This window comes from Cupressus sempervirens, chromosome 5, assembly GCF_028749045.1.
Source record: "Cupressus sempervirens isolate cs-2001-9-10 chromosome 5, ASM2874904v1, whole genome shotgun sequence".
NCBI classification, from domain to species: domain Eukaryota; kingdom Viridiplantae; phylum Streptophyta; class Pinopsida; order Cupressales; family Cupressaceae; genus Cupressus; species Cupressus sempervirens.
In genome coordinates, this window is record NC_143122.1 from 145,831,331 (window position 1) to 145,856,571 (window position 25,241).

Consider the following 25,241-nt stretch of genomic DNA (forward strand, 5'->3'; position numbering starts at 1 on the left):
TATGGCTATAGATGCGTCATCAATGTTGATTTCATAACCAAGAGGTCATAGAGATCTAACCCTTCATATGGCTACTTGAATGTAAGTATAATCAATATCCAAAAGAAAAAAAACATCATTTGTATGCTGCTCAACTAATGAAACAAGTAACCTTAGTCTCTATTTCATGGATTTCTTGAAATCTTCAAAATAGCTGGTCATGAGTGTTTCAAATTTTGCCCCCATTTGTTCAATAGATTCATTCACCTGGGCTACAATGATCATGTTTTTTTTCCAACTAACTTTTAGAAAGGATGGAAATTCATTTTTTACATAGCAAAATATACAAATCAAAATTACACTAAATTTACATTGTGCTCCCTTAGTTCTCATTGATTTTTTGCAATCATAATTTTGCTAGGTCATAGGTATGATCCTTTTTAACTAGTTTGTAGCCAACATCTACTACAATGCATGCAACACTGTTGAGTCTGCTAGATTGATAAAACTTTTTGGTAAATGACTCTAACAAAAAAGTCAACAAGAGGGTCCTTAATAGTTCCTATGATCATGCCTCTCTTATTTCATTCGGCTCCTCTATTTTTGTCAATTATTTTCTTGGAGTCACTTTTAAGGGTTTTGGGCCGATCTAGGGTTGGATACCCTATTACCCTATGAAAAATCCTCTTTGTTATTTTAATTGGGTCATCTTCTAAACATAAACTTCTATTATGAATCCTACTCAACACTATTCTAATCCATTTAGTCTTGAAGATAGTAGGGAACTCCAGGGCACAGGTTAAACCCTTCTTCTCAATGATCTGATATTCTTCCTTCAAGACCTAGTTTTCAAACAACCTATGATAAGCTTCTCTCATCTCCATGTCTCCAATGGCTCCTATATTATAGGTATAGCATCTCCTAACAACTTGCACCATTACTACCATAGGAGGAATTATGGATAGGGCTCCGACTAGGTTGTTTTTACATGCAACTTTAGGGATAGATCTAAAGTCAGGTTGCTTCACTTCATTGGGCACTAATTAGGCTTCAAATGACTCTTTCTCTTGGGGTTTCCTAGAACTAGAGGCTATTACTTCGATCTAGGGTTTAAACACAAAGAAATGTGAAACTGCATAGCTCAACACTAGTATAAATATCTTGAAATTGATGAAACTAAGTTGAATCTCTATTGAAATCTGCTCAAATATTGGATTCTCTACTTGGAAATAGTTGTGCACTCTTCTTTGTCTTTGCTCTTTGTTCACGATGAGGGAAACATGATTCAAAATGTGATCATATACCCTTATTTCATAGCATTTAATGGTTAGTGCATTTACATCTATCCACTAATCTTCTTAAGCATTTCTACATTACTTAGCTTCCATTGGTTTACAAAAACTTTGGCATACACTGGAGTTTCCCTTACTTAGCTTCCACTACCAACTTGGCTGCAACTAACCACTTGGCAACACTTGGGAAAACTTGAAATTTTAACTTTACATCTTTATTTATGTTGATATCTTCTTTTTAGTACTTTCTTGACTTCAGATTGATGTATGGTAAAGCTTTTTATATCAATCCCTCATACCTTCTTTTCTTGGTTGGATGAACTCTGATCACTTGGCCTTTTGGGTGAGGTGATCCCTCCATTGGATGTGTTGCTTCCATTTTTCTTTTTCCATGTTTTGTTGATTCCTCCTTTGATGTGTTCAACATCTACCTTCTCTTTTCCTTTGTTGAACTCTAAGTTGGGTTCCTTTGACCTTGTTGGGAAATTCCTACTAATATGACTAGTTTTCAAACAACTAAACCATGTAGTTTGGCTAAGGCATCTATAAAGTATCATTGCTAGCTCTTTGTGATTTCAGTAATTGTTCAAAGTACTTGATGGCCTAATTGGGTTTGTGGACACTCTCTGCAATCTCCTTCTCTCTTTTAAGGTCATTTTTTAGATATTCATTTTGCATCTTCAATGTGGAGATCTCAATGTCCTTAATATTCAGTTCATAATGTGCATTCATCATTTGACTTAGGGTGTCTAGCTACATGTTGAAAATTCTTGCAAGCTTGATTGACTTTTCCTCCAACATGTTGGCAAGGTTTCTCTTGTCTTTTTCTATCATAAACTTATCTTCAATGGCTCTTTTCTTCTATTTATTCACTTCACAAAGCATCATGTCTTGTGATTCTTGTTCAAGCTTGAGAGTTCTGATCTCTTCTGCTTGGGCTCTATTCTCCTCCATTAGTTCTACTATTGCTGCATCAAATTCTTTGGAATCTCCATTTGCAAAAACTTTCAAGATGTCAATCTTCTTGTATTGTGTATCATTCTTAGCTATGGAAATTTGTCTTCTTCTATTTAAGGATTTTCTCAGTTGTTCTTTGAGTTCTTCCAAATTGTGTAGAATGAGTTGTATATCAATCACCTAATTCTCTATAATCTTCCCAAGTTTGTAGACTTCCATTTTTAGATCATTTCTCCAAGTTGTAAGGCTTCTCCTTAGAAGAACTTGGCTCTAATACCAATTGTTGGAATTTACAAGTGGGAAGATTTACTTCTGGGGGGGGTGAATAAGAAGTAACAAACTTTAACCTCTAAAACTTTTAACTAAAATCATTCACATGCATCTACCATATCAAATTAACATAAAAGAAAAGACATGCATGAAAATAGATAACAAAAGATTTTGGTCACCTAGAAACCCTCCAAAATGAGAAGGTAAAACTGGGGTTGGGATGACACCCACAAATTATCACTGCAGCAATATGTAACTAATTAAGGTTATAAAGTTCGACCACTTCCAATGGTCAACCCTATGAAAGCCCTACCTTGTTAAAGGCTTTACACCCTATTAAAAGTTACATGGTTAAAATATGTATAAACACTCACTTGGAATGTTACCTTGTTAAAGGATTTATCACCTTGTTAAAAGTTTACAACATGGCTGCTAAACCAACCTATCTCCATACGATTTTTATTCCTACAACAATGGCTAGAAAGTATTAGAATGTGTTTACCTGATAACTTACAATCTTCAATTGCTAATTCTAGATCCTTGTTCTACTTAGTCTGATCTAATCCTTCCTGATCTAATATAACTTTTTCTGTAGTGCTGATGCTCTATTCTAACCAACTTGATTATATAGTGCCGCTCCTCCTTTTCTAAATCTTTACACCCCTTCTAACTTCACTAGCATTCTTACATACATTCCATACAACATTCACACACATGAATTATGGGGTTTTGACCTCCTTATAAAGGCTTCAAAGACTTATGTTTAGCTATGAATTCACAATCGGTATTCGTCCATCTTTTCCCACTCAAATCTTTACACTTTTCTTATTGGTTGCATGCTTTCTCCTTTTTTCTGATTGGCTACATGCTAATTGTATAGGGAATGTAGAAGATTCAATCTTATCTTTTAGATCCTTCAAGATTCATCCTAAGTCAGCTAAAAAATTGTTTGCATCCAAGTTTGTGAAGGTAAAAACTCATATGTTGATTGTATGTTACTCGGCACTTATTGGTTACTGATGCTTGACACATATAGAAATTTTCTCTCTCAGCTCCTATTGTAACTTTGTCTCACTTGACATCTATTCTTTTCTTAGAACCTATAGTGACTCGGCACTTGAAACTTGCTTAACACATATTGTAGCTCAACATCTATATTATACTTGGCCTCAACTTTGAAATTGGTTAGCTGTGTTGACACTCAATTGTCAAAACCATTCTAAGACCAACATATAATGCATTCTGTGAGTGTTAGAAATAATAGTCCACCAAGATAACTAAAGGCGGGGGGGGGAGGGTTGAATCAGTTATCCAATTAAAATAATTATCAAGCTTAATTAACCTTAACCATTCAATTAAAGTGAACATCAACCATACCAAGATGCACATACACAAATACACTAGATTTGTTAACTAGGGAAACCCTTGATCATATGGAGAAGCCCGGTGGAAATGATGCCCACAAGATGATGTACTAATATGAATATTCTTTGTTAGAGAATGGACCTTGTTAGGAGTATATTACAACATTTAGCACGATGAGTCCCTATTGGGAGAGTTTGAATCCATGATAGGAGATTACAATCCTGTTAGGAGTTGTAGAAGGCACAAGGACGCACTGTCTCAACATCTTCTAGAACAAGACCACTAAACTCTCTATCCAACTGATCTCTCAACTCTTTCTCATAGAATAATTATCTCTACTATACTTTAACCTCTTTCTTCTATCTTGTCAAATAGACCAATCACTATGATGTAGGAGCACCCTTGATTGCACTACTATCCTAGATGTTTTTAGTTTTTTATATTGCTGTTGAAACTGAGTTTTGCTGAAATTGTGTTTTCTGGTTTCTGGGTACCTATTGTAGCCCATGTAACTAATTTTTTGCAATTAATGAGAGGTTGCACATGTTAGATTGTACAAGTTCTAATTCCTCATAAGTTGGGAGATATGGCAATTCTTCTGGAGTATCATTTTCTAGTAGTTGTATGTGATAGTTATCTATTCTTGACTTTTGGAGTGGATGCATGCTTTTTCTTGGCGAATTAGTCTTTTTACACTTAAGGGGTTGTAGAGGAACTAAAATACTACCCATAGTTCGAAGCACAAGCTCTAATTCAATTAGAGTGAGGAGATATTATAATTTTTCTCGGACATTAATTTTTGGACATTTAATTATTGATGCAAGCCAACTTGTGTATTTAATGTCAGGTTTATTTTCATGATGGGTATTTATTATTTTCTAATAGAAAACTTATGGATTCTTTATGTTGTAGAATGATCTATAAACCATTTTAGCTAGTATAAATAAAGTGTTTAAGCTTAGAGCTAGAGAAATTTTTAAGAGGATCGAAGAACAAATATGGAAAGTGTGAATCTAAAGTTGGATATTAGATCATGAATGTATTTTGTACCTAACCATAACGCAAAAGACCTTATAGCTAGCCATCTATGTTGATCATTTCATGAATCAATAAAAGAATATCTTTCTCTCTCTCTCTCTATCGTGCTATTCTCTTTTGTGTTTTCTTCCATTGTGTTAACTCTTGCATGGTGGTTTGGGTAACTAAGTGTGTCTATTGGCCTTAGTTACTCCTAACCACCATGAGTCAAGTGGTATCAAAGCTCGAGGTTCATCCTTGTGGTGATTGGGTTGTCTAGAACCCTATTTTAGATTTGGTTGTAGGGTTGCAAATCTACAAACTTTACCTATCACTTGCAAAAGGTTATGATCTTGCAAGAACCTAATTTGTAAAGATTCTTTGTAGCAGAGGAAATGTTAATAATGCTATATTGGATTAGTTGAGAAAAATCACATGAAAATTAATGCTGTAGAGATAGCCTAGAGGAGACGAGCACATCTTGATGATGTAAGTGATGATGAAGCAACAACAACAAACCATAATCCATACCTAAAATAAGATCAAGATGAGGAAATATTACTAAGAGTGTTTTCTAGGGCACATTCAAAGCCTGCTATAGAAGTTGTTCCTTATAATGGAAAATTGGATACCAATGTTGTGTTAGATTAGATCTCAAATATGGAGACATTCTGTGAGTATGAAAATACTCCAGATGATAAGAAGGTGAAGATTGCAGTTACAAGGTTGAAAGGTCATGCTTCACTATAGTGGGAGCATTTGCAAATTGATACACAAAGGAGAGGAAAGGAGAAGATCAAAACTTGGCCAAAGATGGTGAGCAAGGTAAGAAAAACTTCCCTCCTACTAATTATCAAGTTACCTTGTTGAGAAAGATGCAAAATTTGAGACAAAAGGACATGACTATGAAAGAGTATACTAAGGAATTCTATTGATTGTACATCAGATTAGGATAGGTGGATGATGATGTCAAGAAAATTGCAAGGTACATAAATGGATTGAGATCTAGACTTCAAGATGAAATAAGTTTTGTGAAGTTGGAAAGTATGGAAGAAGCATATCAATATGCCTTGAAACCTAAGGAAATCTCAGCAAAGAAGAATGAACAAAGAAAAAGAGGTAGAGGTGGTAGATTCTGGAGAGCCAGAGGTAGATATTCTGGAAAAGGTGGTAGATCTGACACTTTTGTGCAAGATAAAGAAAAATTTGAATGGAAGAATGATGACAAAGACAAGACTTAGTGGAATAGGTTGTAGTTCATATCGAGGAGGTATTGGATCTTACCAAGGAAGAGGTAATTCTTATTCTAGAGGGATTTTATGTGGTAATTGTTTCAGATGTTGTAAAGAAGGACATAGATCTTTTGAATGTAGATCCTCTAAAAGTGGGCAGAATAATAGAAATGTTATGATTCAAGGAGACATTGAGAATTCACCAAGTGGATGTAAGGTTGGAGAAAAATTTATGATGAGAAGAACCTTATGTAATAAGGGTAGTGATGAGGAACCTAGCCTTATAAAAAAGTCTTTTCAAGACCAGATGTAAGATGGCTAGAAAATGTTGCAAGGTGATCATTGATAGTGGAAGTTCAACAAATTTGGCATCAGAAGAGCTGGTTAAGAAGTTTCAATTGCGGAGGCTGGAAAACCCCAAAATTTACCATGCTTCAAGGATCAAAGATGAGCATAAAATATTGGTAAGTGAACAGTGTATTATGAAGTTCAAAATCAAACATTACTTTGATGAAGTTTTGTGTGATATTATGCCCATGGATTGTTGTTATATTTATTCGGGTAGACCTTGGCAATATGATAGATATATTGTGCATGATAGAATATTGAATCAATATACTCTTTGGGTAAATGGAAATAAATAAATATTGCTTTCTTTGATTGAAAGTTCAAATGAGGTCAGTTGTACTACAATAAAAGTTTGCATGGTTAATGGAAAGAAATTTGAACGTTTGCATAGTTCCTAGAGGACCGAGTGTTGGTAGTAATGACTAAGTAGTAGAAGTTGGTAATGATAGAGTGACAATAGAAATTTATGAATGAGTATAAAGATATTGTTGTTGATGATATCCTTGATGGTTTACCTCTAGTAAGAATTATAAGTCATTGTATGGATTTGATTCCTAGAGCTAGTTTGCGAAACAAAACACCATATATATTAACACCTACTAAGAATGAACAAAATCATAGACAATTGCATGAGTTGTTGTAGAAAGGTTTGATCAGAGAAAGTTTGAGTCCATGTGTTGTACCTACTATATTGGCACCTATGAAGAATGGAGAATGGATAATGTGTATTGATTCTAGAGTTGTTAACAAAATCACATTGAAATATAGGTTTCTTATGCCAAGGATGGATGACATAATGGATTTTTTGAGTGGAGAAAAGTATTTTACCAAGACTTATTTGAAGAATGGCTATCATTAGATCAAAATCAGAGAAGGTGATGAATGGAAGACTACTTTAATGAAAAAGGATAGTTTGTATGAATGGTTGGTTATGCTTTTTGGTTTGACTAATGCACCTCGTAGTTTCATGAGGTTAATGAAGGAAGTTCTGAAAAGACTCTTATGTAAGTTCATGATTAACTATTTGGATGATATACTAATATTTAGTAAGACTAACAAAGAATATCTTGACCTTATTAGACAAATATTATAGAGGTAGAAAGAGGAAAATTTATAGATTAATATGAAAAAGTGTTCTTTTATGAAAGAGGAGATTTGTAATTTTAGTTGATGGGATTGAAGATAGATCTTGAGAAAGTTAAAGCAATTTTAGAGTGGCCTACACCTGATAATATGGGTGACGTAGGATCATTTCATGGTTTGGCTATTTTTCATAGAAAGTTTATAAAGAATTTTAGTGTTTTTTATAATGCTATGACTAAGACAATGAGAGGAGATAAAAATAATTACAAGTGGACACATGGAGCTAATAAGAGTTTTCAGACTTTGAAACAAAAGATTGCTAAATTACTTGTATTGGCTTTACCTGATTTCAACAAAGTATTTCAAGTTGAATGTGATTCAAGTGGTAATACAATAGGAGTTGTATTGAGTCAAGAAGGTAAACCTATTGGTTTCTTTAGTGAAAAGTTGAATGATGCTAAAAGGAAGTATTATGTGTATGATCAAGAATTTTATGCTAGTATTCAAGCATTGAAAATGCGGAGACATTATTTTATTCCTAAGAAGTTTGTGTTGTATATTGATCATAAAGCTTTACAATGCTTGGGAAGTCAACATAAATTTAATCATATACATATGAAGTGGGTTGAGTAATTGCAGAGTTACACATTTGCTATTAAACATAAGAGTGGAGTTACTAACATATTTTTTCATGCATTGAGTAGAGTTGACTGAAATGAATGTTGAAGTTCTTAGTTTTGATGATACAAAACTGATGTATGTTGTTGATCCTAATTTTTTTAAGGCATAGAGAGAGTGCAAACCACAAAATTTGACAAATCACATAATTAAGTATGACGAGTATTTCATTAAAGAATGTATGTTGTTCAAAGGCATTTAATTGTGTTTTCCTAGAAGTTCTATGAGGTTGAATCTGATTAAGGAAAAACATAGTGGTGGATTGGTTGGACATTTTAGAATTGAAAAGACATTGAGTTTACTAAAAGAGAAGTATTATTGGCCATAGATGTATAAGGATGTTCAAAAATTTGTAAAGAGTTGTGGAGTTTTTCAAGTTGCAAAAGAAGTGCGTCAAAATACTAGTTTGTATACACCTATTACTATTCCTAAAAAACCTTGGAGTGATATCAGTATGGATTTTGTTCTTGGATTACCTAGGACAATGAAGCAGTATGATTCTATATTTGTTGTAGTGGAAAGATTTTCTAAGATGGCTCATTTCATATCATGTAAGAAGACATCAAATTCTACTGAATTTTTCTTTATAGAGATTGTGAGATTGCATGGACTACAAAGAAGTATTATTTCTAACAGAGATAGTAAGTTTCTTGATTATTTCTGGAAGACCTTGTTGAAGAAGATGGGTATTGAGCTGAAGTTTAGTTCTATATTCCACCCATAGACAAATGTATATACAAAAGTTGTGAATATAAGCTTGGGTAATTTGTTGAGATGTTTAGTTGAGAATAAGCCAAGTAATTGGGAGATGGCATTGGCATAAGCTGAATTTTCATATAATAATTCTGTGAATAGGAGTATAGGGAAGACACCTTTTGATATTGTTACTATAATGAAGCCTAGAGGAGTATCATATTTGAGAGATATTGCTAGTGAAGAAAATAGAAGTGTTACAGGAGAAGAATTTGTTGATTTTATGAAATATTTACATAAGGAAGTGAAGTTGAGGTTAGAACAAAGTAATCAAAAGTATAAGGAGAATGTTGATTAGTATAGAAGACACCATGATTTTGAACTTGGTTATGAGGTGATGATTCATCTGAAGAAAGGAAGATTTCCTATTAGAACATACAACAAGCTAAAGATGAATAAGTTTGGACCTTGTAAGATCCTGAAGAAGTTTGATAGTGGAAATGCTTATGAAATTGAGTTACTTGATGACATGGATATATCTTCTATATTCAATGTTGTTGATTTATACAAGTATAATGAGTTAGATGATGAAGTTATTGTATTAGAGGACTATGCTAAGAAGTAGATGGAAGAAGTTGAACAGCTATTGGATAAGAGGGTTGGTAAGAGCACAAGTGGAAAATATAACTATGAATATTTGGTGAAGTGGGAGAACAAACCTATGGAAGATTCTTCATCGATTTCTCAATCTAAGTTGGATTCAACTCAGATTGTCACATCTCACTAATTTAAGAGAATCATTTCTTCCAACCTTGGTTGCTTGATGTAGGAGCATCCTAGGTTGCACTTCTATCCTACATGTTTTGAATTTTTTACCATGTTGTTGAAATTGTGTTTTGCTGAAACTATGTTTCTTGGCTTTTGGGTGCCTATTATAGACCATGTAACTAATTTTGTGCAATGGATGAGAGGCTACACACTTTGGGGATTGAGGAGGGGCTAGAGTTATGTCTATGATCAAAGGAAAAAGTTCTAATTCCTCATAAGATGGGAGATATGGTAATCCTCCCAGAGAATTAATTTTTGGAAATTCTATGTGATAGTTTTCTATGCTTGACTTTCAGAGTGGATGTGCACTTTTTCTTTGTGAATCAATATTTGAGCACCTAAGGGGTTGTAGAGGACCTAAAATACTTCCCATATTTCAAAGTGAAAGTTCTTATTCAATTGAAATTAGGAGATATCATGATTTTTCTCGAACATCGATTTCTAGATATGGGTATGTGCAGGATCATGGTGTGCCAAAAAGTGGCGATCTGAAAAATATGTAGTTCTGAAATGCCTCAAAGAATTTCAAAATCTATTCCCACTTTTTTCCCACCCATCTTGATACTAAATGAGAAAAATTAATACCTTTATAATTCCTACTATATCTTTCAATACCAACCTTATATGGTCATCTTTAAAACATCCCGAAAATGTGTTTTTGGCATGTTCTTATGTGTTTTTTACTTCAAGCATGTAGCTGACGACTTTTTTTTAACCAAAATTTGATGTAATGAAAAGGGTTTCTTAAGAATGTTCTTAGCTTTTCATAAATGTAAGTTTTGTCAAATTATGAGTTCAGTAAGTAATTATTACTTATTTTCTAATGGAGTTAGCTACAAAGTGTTGATTGACATACTGGTTGAAAAATAGCTATAACTTTCAAATCGTATAAGATTTGTGAAATCCAAAAGATGCGTCACATTCTATGCTTTGACTAGTATAAGAAAAAAAAAAACACTTAATTTTGATTTTTTTAAAACTAGTTAAGGTGGTCAGACACGGGATTTTTTTAATTCTGAAAATAGTATAGTAGAAAATTCATAATTAATTATTTATTTGGAATAAAAATTGCCAAAAATATGCATCACATCTAGGCATGAGTGTACTTTTTATATCTAAAATTATATTTAAAAATATTATCATTTGATTATGATTAAGGTCGTCAGACATACACCTACTTTTTATTTTTCCCTGAAATTTTTGTAGTACTGCATTAAAATCCAAACTTTTGACCAATCAAATAATTTTTTCTCCAGATAAGGCCTTATAGTTTAGAAACTAGATTCAATTTCTTATAGATAATTTTCTTACAAATTTTTGATATAAAGTCCAGAACCACTTTAAAATTATGTGTCAAGTTTACATAACCCTGATTTGCTGGTTTTTCACTGCCACTTAAGGCCATAGTTTGGTACACCATGATCCTGCACATACCCATATTTAATTGCTAAAGTAGGGCAACTTGTGTGTTGAATATTAGTTTTATTTTCATGCAGGGCATTTAATATTTGTTGAGAGCTAACTTGTGGATTCTCTATGTTCTAAAATGATCTATAAACCATTTTGGCTAGTATAAATAGAGTGTTTAGGTGTAGAGCTAGTGTAGTTTCTACTAGGATTAGAGAGTAGATCTAGAAAGTGAAAATCTAAAGTTGGATCTTAGATCATGAATGTATTTATTACCTAGCCATAACCCATAAGGCCTTATAGCTAGGCATGTATGCTGATCATTTCATGAATCAATAAAAGAATATTGTTCTCTCTCTCTATGGTGTTGTTCTTTTTTTGTGTTTGTTTTCATTGTGTTAACTCCTGAATGTTAGTTTGGGTAGCTGATTGTGCCTATTGGCCTTAGTTACTCCTAGCCTCCTTGCCTCACATTTTCAAACCTTGTAGAATAGGTCAAGAACCTCAAATCCAAATATTAAACCTTGAATATCATAATAAAATCTCAGCAATGAAGTTTTCTTTAGCTTCACTATTCTCTACTTATCTTCGTATTTTTCTCTTTGTGCTTCTTACAATCATTCATTCATTCCATATGTAATAAGGGTATGTGCAGGATCATGGTGTGCCAAAAAGTGGCAATCTAAAAAATATGTAGTTCTAAAATGCCTCAAAGAATTTCAAAATCTATTCTCACTTTTTTTCCACCCATCCTAATACTAAATGAAAACAATTAATACCTTTATAATTGCTACTATATCTTTCAATACCAACCTTATATGGTCATCTTTAAAACATCCTAAAAATGTGTTTTTGGCATGTTCTTATGTGTTTTTTACTTCAAGCATGTAGCTAACGACTTTTTTTAAACCAAAATTTGATGTAATGAAAAGGGTTTCTTAAGAATGTTCTTAGCTTTTCATAAATGTAAGTTTTGTCAAATTATGAGTTCAGTAAGTAATTATTACTTATTTTCTAATGGAGTTAGCTACAAAGTGTTGATTGACATACTGGTTGAAAAATAGCTATAACTTTCAAACTATATAAGATTTGTGAAATCCAAAAGATGCGTCACATTATATTCTTTGACTAGTATAAGAAAAAAAAAGAAAAACTTAATTTTGATTTTTTTTGAACTAGTTAAGATGGTCAGACACGAGAGTTTTTTAATTCTGAAAATAGTATAGTAGAAAATTCATAATTAATTATTTATTTGGAATAAAAATTCCCAAAAATATGTGTCACATCTAGGCATGAGTGTAATTTTTATATCTAAAATTATATTTAAAAATATTATCATTTGATTATGATTAAGGTGGTCAAACATACACCTACTTTTTATTTTTGCCTTGAAATTTTTGTAGCACTGCATTAAAATCAAAACTTTTGACCAATCAAATAATTTTTTCTCCAGATAAGGCCTTGTAGTTTAGAAACTAGATTCAATTTCCTACAGATTATTTTCTTACAATTTTTTGATATAAAGTATAGAACCACTTTAAAATTATGTGTCAAGTTGACATAACCCTGATTTGCTAGTTTTTCACTGCCACTTAAGGCCATAGTTTGGTACACCATGATCCTGCACATACCCATAAATTAAAATGTATTTCCTATATGGAAAATCCATAAAACAATTCCCTAAGTCAAATATTACACCTTATCAATTAATTATTATAGGACCTCATTAAGAATGTGTTACACTTAGCAATAACATTGATCTTTCTCCGTGTAACTTGAATAACTTTCTATATGTGGGTATGTGCAGGATCATGGTGTACAAAACTATGGCCTTAAGTGGCAGTGAAAAACCAACAAATCAGGGTTATGTCAACTTGACACATAATTTTAAAGTGATTCTAGACTTTATATCAAAAAGTTGTAAGAAAATAATCTGTAGGAAATTGAATCTAGTTTCTAAAATACAAGGCCTTATCTGGAGAAAAAAATATTTGATTGGTCAAAAGTTTTGATTTTAATGCAGTACTACAAAAATTTCAGGGCAAAAATAAAAAGTAGGTGTATGTCTGACCACCTTTATCATAATGAAATGATAATATTTTTAAATATAATTTTAGATATAAAAAGTACACTCATGCCTAGATGTGACACATATTTTTGGGAATTTTTATTCCAAATAAATAATTAATTATGAATTTTCTACTATACTATTTTCAGAATTAAAAAAATCTCGTGTCTGACCACCTTAACTAGTTCAAAAAAAATCAAAATTAAGTGGTTTTTTTTTTTTTTTTTTTCTTATACTAGTTGAATCATAGAATGTGATGCATCTTTTGGATTTAACAAATCTTATACGGTTTGAAAGTTATAGCTATTTTTCAACCAGTATGTCAATCAACACTTTGCAGCTAACTCCATTAGAAAATAAGTAATAATTACTTACTGAACTCATAATTTGACAAACCTTACATTTATGGAAAGCTAAGAACATTCTTAAGAAACCCTTTTCATTACATCAAATTTTGGTTTAGAAAAAGTCGTCAGCTACATGCTTGAAGTAAAAAACACATAAGAACATGCAAAAAACACATTTTCGGGATGTTTTAAAGATGACCATATAAGGTTGGTATCGAAAGATATAATAGGAATTATAAAGGTATTAATTGTTTTCATTTAGTATTAGCATGGGTGGGAAAAAAGTTGGAATAGATTTTGAAATTCTTTGAGGCATTTTAGAACTACATATTTTTCAAATCGCCACTTTTTGGCACACCATGATCCTGCACATACCCATGTGTGACATTATGATGAGTGAGTTTAGCTATTTCATCTCTAAAATGTATTCTTCACATATTTAACTTTGGCTTCTTCGAATAAAAACTCTACTAAGAGATATAAAAAGTTTACTAGAACATGTTAAACTATAGATAAACTCTATCTCAAAATAGTCTTCACCATAACTTGTATAACTTCTTCCATACTTAATATATTTATCTTTTGAGGTTATTTACATATACTAGACACTTAGTATTATCTCCCTTTAGCCTCTCTTAGTGAAAATACTCAACTATCTATCTGTACCAACTTGATCTTTACCGTTGTTCTTCTGTCAAATACCATAGAAAATTGCTATGTTGTCAACCATTATAAACACAGTCATGAATGTAACATATCATCATGATAATGATCTAATCATGTTTCTACAATACTCCCCCATAGAAGTATCATCAACATCTATGCTTCCAACAATCTCCCCCTTTGGAATTAATGGAAACATAGATGAAAAACATCTAGTTTCAAGAATACAACATTAAAATATTAATTATACTTTCTTTTCAAATCCTCTTCATCAATCATTGTTCCACATTGACATACCTCACTGTACTCTATATTAGTTTTAATATCTCTAATATACTATATATTAACCTATTTTTCATGCTGTAATCTCTCCCCCATTGACATCAATGTAAAAGGTTTTAGGACCCATCAAGTTGTGCAATAACTATCTCTAACTTTCTCAAGTGTACAAAGACACTTTTCAAAATAACATCCCACAAGAGTCCTTGATGACTTTGTCCATCAAAGGTACTCCCCCATACAAGAAGTATCAAAATTTAGTCGTAACAAATAATAGTGCTCCGTTACACTAGAATGATTCACTCTTGCATCATATACTCTGATCTAGGAAGGGGCATAAGCCCTAGCATACCTTACAAATACTCAAAACTCTCTTTAGGAAGAGGATTGGTGAGAATAGCTACAATTTTCTCTTTGGTGCTTACATAGTCCAATATAATTTCCTTTTCTACAACTTTCTCTCTCAATATGTGATATTTGATAGAAATGTGTTTTGTCCTAGAATGCAACACTAGATTCTTAGACATATTCACTATGCTTGTGTTATCACAATGTATGATAGAAGGTTCACTAAATTCTATCCTTATATCCTTCAGCATCTACTTCATCCAAATAACTTGATTACAATTATTTTCTACTGCAACATGTTCTACTTTAGTTGTACTTTGTGAGGTATAGTCTTGCTTCTTGCTTAAACAAGAAACCAATTGTCTTCCAAGAAAGAAGGCTCCACCACTAGTGATGTTTCTTTCATCTATATTTCCTACCTAATCAGCATGAGTACAAGAATATAAAGTGAAATCATTAGATCTATCATACCACAATCATAACTTTGTTATTCTTTTAATGTATCTAAATATCATATTCACTACTACATAATGCACTTCTCTAGGATCAGCTTGAAATCTTGCAACAATTCCAACTACATCTATTATATCTAGCCTTATGTGAGTCAAATATTTCAAATCTCTAATCATATATCTATATTTCTTCAACTCAATAGTAGGTGTCTCATCCTTTGTAGATAACTTATGCCAAGTTACCATAGTTATTCCAACTAGTTTACATGCTTCCAAACAAAACCTTTTTACTATATCTTAAAAATACTTTGTCTAAGAAATAAATATTCCTTCTTTGTCCTACACAATCTATAATCCTAGGAAGTATTTAATTTCTCCTACATGCTCATTTCAAATTCCATCTTCATTTCTTTTGCAATCTTATCACTTTCATCATCATTTCCTCCAGATATGATATCATCAAAAAATATTACCAAAATAATCAATCCATCATCTATTTCTTTCTAGTGTAGATTACTATTTATCATACCTTTTTTAAATCCAAGCTTTTTTAAATGCTTGTCCAACCTTGCATACAAAGTTCTGGGTACTTGCTTTAAGCCATACAATGTTTTCCTTAATCTGCATACTATGTCCTTGTCATTTGTTAAAGGAAAACTTTCAAGTTTTTCTATGTACATGTCTTCTTCAAGTTCTCCATTCATAAATGCTAACTTGACATCCATTTGATACACTTTGAATTTCTTATGTACCACATATGATAAATATAACATTATTGCTTCTATTATTTCCATAGGAGCATAGGTTTTGTCATATTCTATTCCTTCTTGCTATGAGTAACCTTTACATACCAATCTTGCTTTTTTCCTTACAACTTCACCTTGTTCATTCATCTTTTCCCTGAATACCCATTTTGTTCCTATCCCATTCTTGTCTGTTGGTTTGGGGACCAATTCCCATGTATCATTCTTCACTATCTGGTCCAATTCTTCTTTCATATCTTTCTTCCAATAGTCATCTTTACATGCTACATATTCACTCTTTGGTTCAACTTGAGATATTAGACATAGTTTTTCATTGATTCTACTTCTTTTCATCACACCTTTATCTTTGCTTCTGATGATCTGCTATGGTGGATGATTCTTTGTCATACTCTTACTACAAGTAGGAGTTGTTATCTCAACTCTTAGCTCTATTTAAGGTTTTGAGCGTTGTTCATGTTGAGATAATGGGTGTTGCACACATTGCATAATATTTTTATATTGTATTATTTTATTTTATTATGCAATGTTGCACCTAGGTGAATGTTCAACATGCAAAGATTTCCCTAAGATATACTTGATGAGTTGTATTTACCACTGTGATAATATTTCATGTAATTATTTAATATTGGGGAAAAGAATTAGAATTCCAATATTAAATTTGGGGTCAATATAGGTTAGGTAGCACATGGTTGTAGCACATGGTTTATGTAATACCACTTGGTGGTTTTGTGGGACTTGCTACTATATAAGAAGCTACAAGGGTAGTTGTTGTATGACAAGTGAGAATATAGAAGGGAAAAAGGAAAGAGTCAAGCGGGACAAGGCTTGAAAAGTTAGCCAAGGGAGCATTTGTGAAGGTGCATGGCATGGAATGTATGGATTCATGCTTGTTCACATGGATTGTCTGGTTGTGGCTAAAGCTTTGAAGGCTTCCATGCTTGTATTGCAATGGTGGTTTAGCTGAATAATACATGGTGATTTATGCTTTGGGGGATGGGTTTTTCCATCAATGAGTGTTTCCCATGATATATCTTGTGTCACATGTTTGTGGGTATGTTGTCTATTCTCTTGCATGTAATTTGCAATTGCATGTTTATTTCAGATCTATTATGGGTTATGTGGAAATGGTTATATTCTTTCTTGCAAGTTTTCTTACAAGTGGTATCAGAGCTATGGTTTTATTATTGTAACCCTATATTGAATCCATGGCTATGCATGAGAGGATAAAATAAAGGGCAAGATATATGAGTTTTTTATTGTAGATCTAAGGGTTTTGGGTTTGCTATTATGATGAAATATTGGTAGATTTTGGGCATGTAAAATTGTTGGACAAAAAGATTTTTTGGATGTTTCATTTAAATGATGGTTTTAAGGGGAGCTTGTAGAAATAACTTCCTGGGTAAAAAAAAAGACCTCTTCCCTGGATTTGAGTTGATGTTTTCATAAATTTTGATATATAATATGCCTTAGTTTGGCCATGTTCAGAGGAAATAAAAGGTTTTTAAAGTTTTAGCCCATGATGGCCATCAAATTTAATCCTAATAGAAAATTTGTCACAAAAGAATATCATAATGAAAATGGTAAAAATACTGTCTTAGTAAAATGCCCATAACTTTCTCTCAAAAGATTGAATTTCAGACTTCTTCTAGGCATTGGAAAGATAATTTAATGCAATATAATTTGGTGTAGGTTTGGTTCTATGATTTTGATATTTTGTGTAGTTTCAAGAGCCCAAAATTTAGAAATTATTTATTTTGAGTATAGATTAGGGCATAACTTGGGCATACAGAGTCAAATTTTGCACTTTGAGTAGTCAATGGAAAGCTCTTGTAGACCTCTACATATTGGTTCATATTTGATGCATGTTTGGTATGATTTATTTGGTGATATATTAATCTGAATAGTTAATCTGATATATATTGACTATGGTAGCATTGTGAGTTTATGACATTGTATGTTTGAATTTTTAAGATTTGATGACATTGTATACTTAGTTCATATTTCAGATTGGTCTCATGATGATATAATTGTCATTATTTTGTTTGGATATGTATGATGACTTGTTGTGTCTACAAGTTTTGTAGTGTTGTAAGTGGTTGATACTTATAGGTTACATTTATGGCTTGGATATGGGTTTTCTTTGCCCATTGATCTTTCATTATTGATGCATATTTAGATTAGTGGCTTGGATTTGAGTTGTCTATGCCCTAAGTCATATTATTTGCTGATTTTTATTCATGTAGAAATGATGGTACGTTGTTACTAGGTACAGTCATGATAGAGGATTGTGATTGACTATTTTATGCTAACAGATTGGACATTGTGAGAGTTTGATGCTCAATTAATGGATGTGATCATGGTGTCATGGATTTTGGCATGACATGACTTGATATATAGGCATAGCCTTGATTTTTTTTGGTTTGGATTTCTCATTTGGCTATGGTGGTATTTCTTCTTGATTGAGGATTGTGGATATTTGGTTTCTTTTGAGGAGCTCATGATTTGCACTTTGATTTCTTTGATGCTTTGATGCCTTCATTGACTCTTATGGTTAGAAAATTGTTTTTTGATCATGATGTCATGGATAGTTTAAATACATGGTTTAGTGGGAGCTTTCGATAATGATGAGCTAATAGTGCAAGATTAGTTCCTAGTTTGGTTTGTATCTTCTTCGTTTGGAGATCTTGGTTTTACTTGGTATTGACACTTTGGTTGTGTGAGTGTAGACATGGAGGATCTTCATGTACAGGATGGATTTTATGATGCCATAGGTGACTTGGTACCACGGTTGAGTGAGACCTTTTTGACATTAATATTTTTTTTGAGTGTTTGTAGATGTTGGAGATTTCTCTTAGATCTTGTTGTTGTAGAAGCATCTTTGACATTTGCATGGTGCACTTGTTATATTCATGGTGTATGAAGATGGTTAGATTTTGAGGACTCATGGAGTTCTTGGTTATCTTCATGGTGTGTGGAGATGGTTCTTCATTGTATGTGGAGATGTTTTTTTTCATGGTGTGTGGAGATGGTTGCATCTTGAATGACTTATGGGGTTCTTGGTAAAGGTGTGGTTTATGTTTTCATTTGGCATGTTATCCTTGGAGTTAGGATGGTTTCATTTTTATCTCATGGTATGCTCTTGATATGCATTTAGAGTTGTGACAGTTTATAGTATTTTCATATGGAGCATGCTATCTCTTTGGTTGAGATGGTTAGATCATGTTACATCATGTTTATGTTCTTGAGGCCATGGTTGGAACTTTGATAGTAATCTTGGTTTAGCTTCTTGGTATTGAGTACATTGATCATAAGCTAGATACTTCATGATATTGTTACGTTGGATTTGGAGTTGGTATGGATTGATTGGTTACAAGTGCTCATGGATACTTAGAGACAATGGTGATATTGATTTCTCTTGGACTATAAACGTATTTGTTGGGATAGTTGATGGTTTTAGCAGGAAGTCCAAGGGGCATTCACTTGATATGGACTTGAGAGGTGATTGTTCTTAGATGAGTGTTGTTTGGAGACTTGGATATCTTGATGAGTATTCTCATTCTCCACTCTTCGTCTACTTGGCAGTTTGCTACTTGAGAGATATAGCCCATTGTTTCTCTCGGGTGCATTATGTTTATGCTTGTGTTTCATGGATATGGATCTTGAGATATGGTACATGAGTTAGTTATAAAGGGTTCATTTGAGAGATGGTTTAGCATTGGTTATCTCCATTTGCATATGTTTCTAAGTGGGTTGAGTTTGGGAGATGGTTTTATATTGGGCATATTCCTTAGATTAGGAACAATTTATGAGTTTGATCTTCTTGTGAGAGGCTCACATCCATGATTAGTTATATGGCATGGTTTGGGTGTTGTTGTGGCTTCTTGTTTGGGTTTTATGGAGGAGATCATACTTGTATAGTTCACATCTAGAGGTGTGTGTGGAAGGATATGATACAAGTTATGATCTGCATGGTTTGTCTTTGGTCTTGGTTATCTTCCTAGATGTTCAGTTTCACTTTTATTGGATTTGAGATAGGTTAGGGATTGTGTTTGCTAGTTTTTTTTCATGTATGTCATGAGAGAGATGACATGGTTGTTCCTTTATCTCTTACCTCTATTGGTTTTATGAGAATTTGAGAGAGTTTTGGAGACTTGTTATGAGAGTTGTTCTTGTAGGTTATTAGTTTATGTGTTGTGGATGTCCTTAACATTATATGGATTCACTTCTTTGAGATGTTGTGAGTGGATTGGTCATAGATTTTATATTATCTTTTGTAGTAGGAGATTCTTGGTATATATGTGTTAGGTATTGTTTTTGAGGCTTGTGATTGTAGGTTAGATATTGGATATATTGATGATGTGAAATCAGCTTGGTATACCTTTAGAGGTTAGAGCTAAGGATAATTGAATGGGTTTGGCACTTTTTATGGGTGCTATTTCAGCTATGGATATTTTGAAAAACTATAAATACATGTGATTACCTTTGGATCATATTTTTATGCTTGGTATTTCAGTTGGTACAAGATTTTATCATCTTCTAATGTGATAGGTTGGGTGGCTTTCAATTTGGATGGCTTCTATGTATGTCCAGTGACAATGGAATAATAGGAGGTGAGATTATGCATGTTTGAGATGTTGGGTACTTTGATTTTGTTGTGGGTACTAGGATGGAGCACTTTGTGTGCTTTGATCCATGATGGTGGATGTTGTGGAAGGGATTGTTTCCTTATTCATTTATGTGGCTATAGATTGACCCTATGCAATGTATACAATTAGCGGGAGATTGTTGAGATAATGGGTGTTGCACACATTGGATAATATTGTTATATTGTATTATTTTATTTTATTATTCAATGTTGCACCTAGATGGATGGGCAATATGTAAAGATTCCCATGAGATATACTTGATGAATTGTATTATAACATTGTGATAATATTTCATGTACTTATCTAATACTGGGGAAAAGAATTAAAATTCCAATATTAAATTTGGGGTCATGGGATTCGGTAGCACATGGTTTATGTAATACCACTTGGTCATTTTGTGGAACTAGCTACTATATAAGTAGCCATGAGGGTAGTTGTTGTATGAAAAGTGAGAATAAAGAAGGGAAAAAGACAAGAGTTGAGTGGGACAAGGCTTTATAATAGCCAAGGGAGCATTTATAAAGATTGGAAGCATGGCATGAGATGTGTGGATTCATGCTTATTCACATGAATTGTTCAATTGTGATTATGGCTTTGAAGGCTTCCATGGTTGTATTGCAATGGTGATTTTGCTGAATAATACGCAGTGATGGATTCTTTTGGAGATTGGGTTTTTCCCTTGATTAGGGTTTCCTAGGTTATATCTTTGGTCATATTTCTATGGGTATGTTATCTATTCTCTTGCATGTGGATTTCAATTGCATTTTTATTGTAGATCTATTATGGGTTATGTGAAAATGGTTATATTCTTTCTTGAAAGTTTTCTTATAGTTCATGCCATTGATCAACTTCATTCTAAAAATCATTGTTAGTCTCAAAGAATACTTCATCATTTCTTGGTTTAGTAATATTCTCATCATTAGAATTTTAATCAAATACTCTTTCTTTTATTTTGAATTTCTCATCAACTCTTACGTTTGTAATTTATACAATAGGCGTATTTCTCAGATTATAACATCTATAAGGTCTTCTTTTCAATCAATAACCAAGAAACATACCTTCATCATTTCTAGCATCAAACATACCATATCATCATCTCTTTTGATGTAACATTTACTACCAAAAATTATGAAATACTTAACTATTGGTGAGTGACCAAACCATAGTTCATAAGTGGTCTTGTTTGTGTCTTTCCTAACCTACACTTTGTTCATAGTGTAGACTATTGTATTCAAAACTTCTCTCCAAAACATATTGGATACATCATTCTTAGCTAACATAGCTCTTGCTACTTTTGTTACTAACATGTTTCTTCTCTCTGCAATATCATTTTGTTTAGGGGTTTTGAGAGATGATAATTGTCTTTTGATTCCATTACCTTCACACAAGATGTTAAACCCATTTGAAGTAAAGTCTCCTCATGTATCTAATCTTAAACATTTAATCTCCATACCTGATTCATTCTGAACTCTATTCTTTAATATCTTGATCTTATCAAATGCCTCTTGAAGATTTTTCTTTAAGAAATGTAGCCCACATCATCCTAGAAAAGTCATCAACTATAATAATGAAATACATTTCACCATAGAATCCTTTAGTATTCATAGGATCACCAAGATTTTTATGTACAATCTCCAACTTTTCTATCTAGTAGTAAACTTCTTGCTGGGAAAAGAAGTTCTGGTATGCTTTCCCAATAGACACTCCTTGCAAATTGTGTTAGTAGGCTTAAAAATCTTAGGGAAATAGCTAAATGCAAAAATACTTCTAGTTTTCCCAATCTTGTCAAAGTTTATATGACAAAATATCTTATGCCATAACCAACTATCATCTACCTTAGCAACTAAACATGTCATTTTAGTTGGATTTAGCTGAAATACATTACCTCTAGATCTATTTTTTGTTCTAATTATCTTTCCATCTTTGTCTTTGATCATACATGTCTCCTCTGTGAATTGAAGCTGATAACCTTTATCCACTAGTTTGCCAACACTCAAAAGATTGTATTGCAATCCATCAACAAAATATACATCCTTAGTGTTCATCTTAACATCAAGAGTTATAGATCCAATACCTTTAACATGACACGCTACATTTTTTCCAACTCTACCAATTCCTCCATCATGACTTTTGAAGTCAACAAACTTATTCATATCACCAATCATATGATATGAACAACCATTGTCAATTATCTATTTAGTTTTCTTTTCAACCTATGATACCAAAGCCATTTTCTCTAGACTTTCTTCCTTTATAGCTAAAAATCCTATTACATCATCTGTAGCACTTCTTGCTTGTTCATTAAAATCATCTTCTTCATTAACATACAAATAATCTCTATCTCTACTAGGTTTGAACTTTCCTTTATATTGTTTTCTCTCTTTTAGGACACTTAGATGCATAATGACCAAAATCATTAGAAGTCCAACATTAAAAATTTTCTGTACCATCCTTTTCTCTTCTTACCAAAAGCGCTACTCCCTCTTTTGTCTTTCTAACCTCCTCAAATCTTCTACTACTAGAAAAATCTCATCTAGCACTTGTTCTCCTCAATAAACAAGGTCATATATTTAGGGCACAAAAGTTATTTTTTAGTCTGGTCAATTCTTTGGACTGTCTAAGCTCATTCTCAACTACTTAAAGTCTCCCAAGTAATGTTTCCTTTGTGAAATATTTGGTAAAAGAGATCAAAAATTGTATCATTTGAATTGATTTCTTAAATAGTGGTGTTAAGATCTTCAATATCTTTCAGATAACCTCATCATCTTGCTTGGTTCCTTCTTGAGATCTAATACCTATAGTAATTTCTGATATCGTACCTACAAATGTTCTTATAGATTCATCTTCCATCATTTTAGGATCTTGAAATGCACAAATCAATCTTTTTAATCTCAACTTCTTAGAATGTTCATCACCTTCACGACCATTTTCCAAAGATTTCCAATGTCATGAGAAGTATTAGGTGATTTTACCTAGTTGTACTAAATTTTAGGAAGTGCAAACAATAGTTCTTCTCTAGCTCTTATGTCACACCTGAAAAGTTCTCTCTCTTTGTTGATACAATTTTCCAAAGAACATTCAACAATAATTATATTTTCTAATTTTTTTAGGATCCAATATCCTAGACCTATATACAACAGATGCATCTTCATATTTTCCTTCTAGCTATCATAATTTTTGTCAAACTTTGAACTATCCTTTGTGAATATATTTGCCATGGATCTCCAAAAGTTGTTAAACTTTATCTTCAACAACCTGATGCTCTAGTACCAATTGTTAGAAATAATAGTCTACAAAGATAACCGATTCACCACCCCCCTCTCTATTATCTTGGTGGACTATTGATTCTAATAGTGATAATGTAGTGATAAAACCTAAACATAGACATTTCAAAGTCAAAGGTTTGAGTCACACCCTCCACATGCAGAGGAATTTTCAAGTGAAATGGATTAGATATGTTCAAAGTAGGATTCATGATATGTCATTGTAGCTTGTGAAACATGTTAAGATCACTAACAAGATGATTCATCATATCACAAGTTATCTGATGCTAGAAAAATATAATACAACCAAAACCCTAGCTCAAGGTTATCTTGTGAAGGAAATACTAGTAGAGTGGGATGGTAGAGGAATGAAGCTAAACAATGTCACTAACCTGGAGATCAAATTCAAAATTCATCTAATTTCTCATAAAATTTAGAACTTGAGCATGCCTAGCACTATACCCTATAAAGTAGTTGACCTACCCTAAAGAGTTATTGCTGAGTCAACTATGTAAGAACATAGAAAGAATTTGAGCATTAAAGAAGAATGTGTGTAAGTTTGGTTCTTGTTTGGCATATTTTTTTTCTATGTTGAAAAGTTATTTCCTTTCAAGGAAAATATAGTCTAGATCAAGGATAGACATGTAATATATTAGACTAATGATTTCATAAATTACTTATAAGAATCATTTGATGGCCTCATGGATGCCTACTTTGAGAATATTAAGGAAATGATGCAGAACATGTTCAAAATTCCTCAACAATTGGTTGAGCAATATGAGCAAGACATTTGATTCCTAGTTGACTATGATAACACTCACATTCAAGTAGTCATACCTATCATAGAATGAGTAAAACCATTGGGTTATGAAGTGAACACTGATGACACTAAGGATATCATAGAGGTTCTATTGAATGAGCTAGTTCATCTTGAAGGTAAATATTTTTACACTTATGAGGAGGAAAAATTGAGGATATTGTTGACTTGGTGGTCAACACCTTATTTAGGGTACATGACATGGCTTAACTACCACTCAAGGATCTGCATAAGTCTAGTATTTGTGAGTTTCATTGATAGCTCAATATTTTGGTGCAACGACAAACATATCAATAATTGGTATTAGAAAAAGGTTCCCTGTATCAAGTTTAACTAGTTTGTGTAGATTTTGGTTGAGTGGAATAATTATCTTTTATGGATCAATGTAGTTCTTCAAAGGTTCCTATTTTTTATGGATCATATTATGATTTTTGGGAAGTAATGA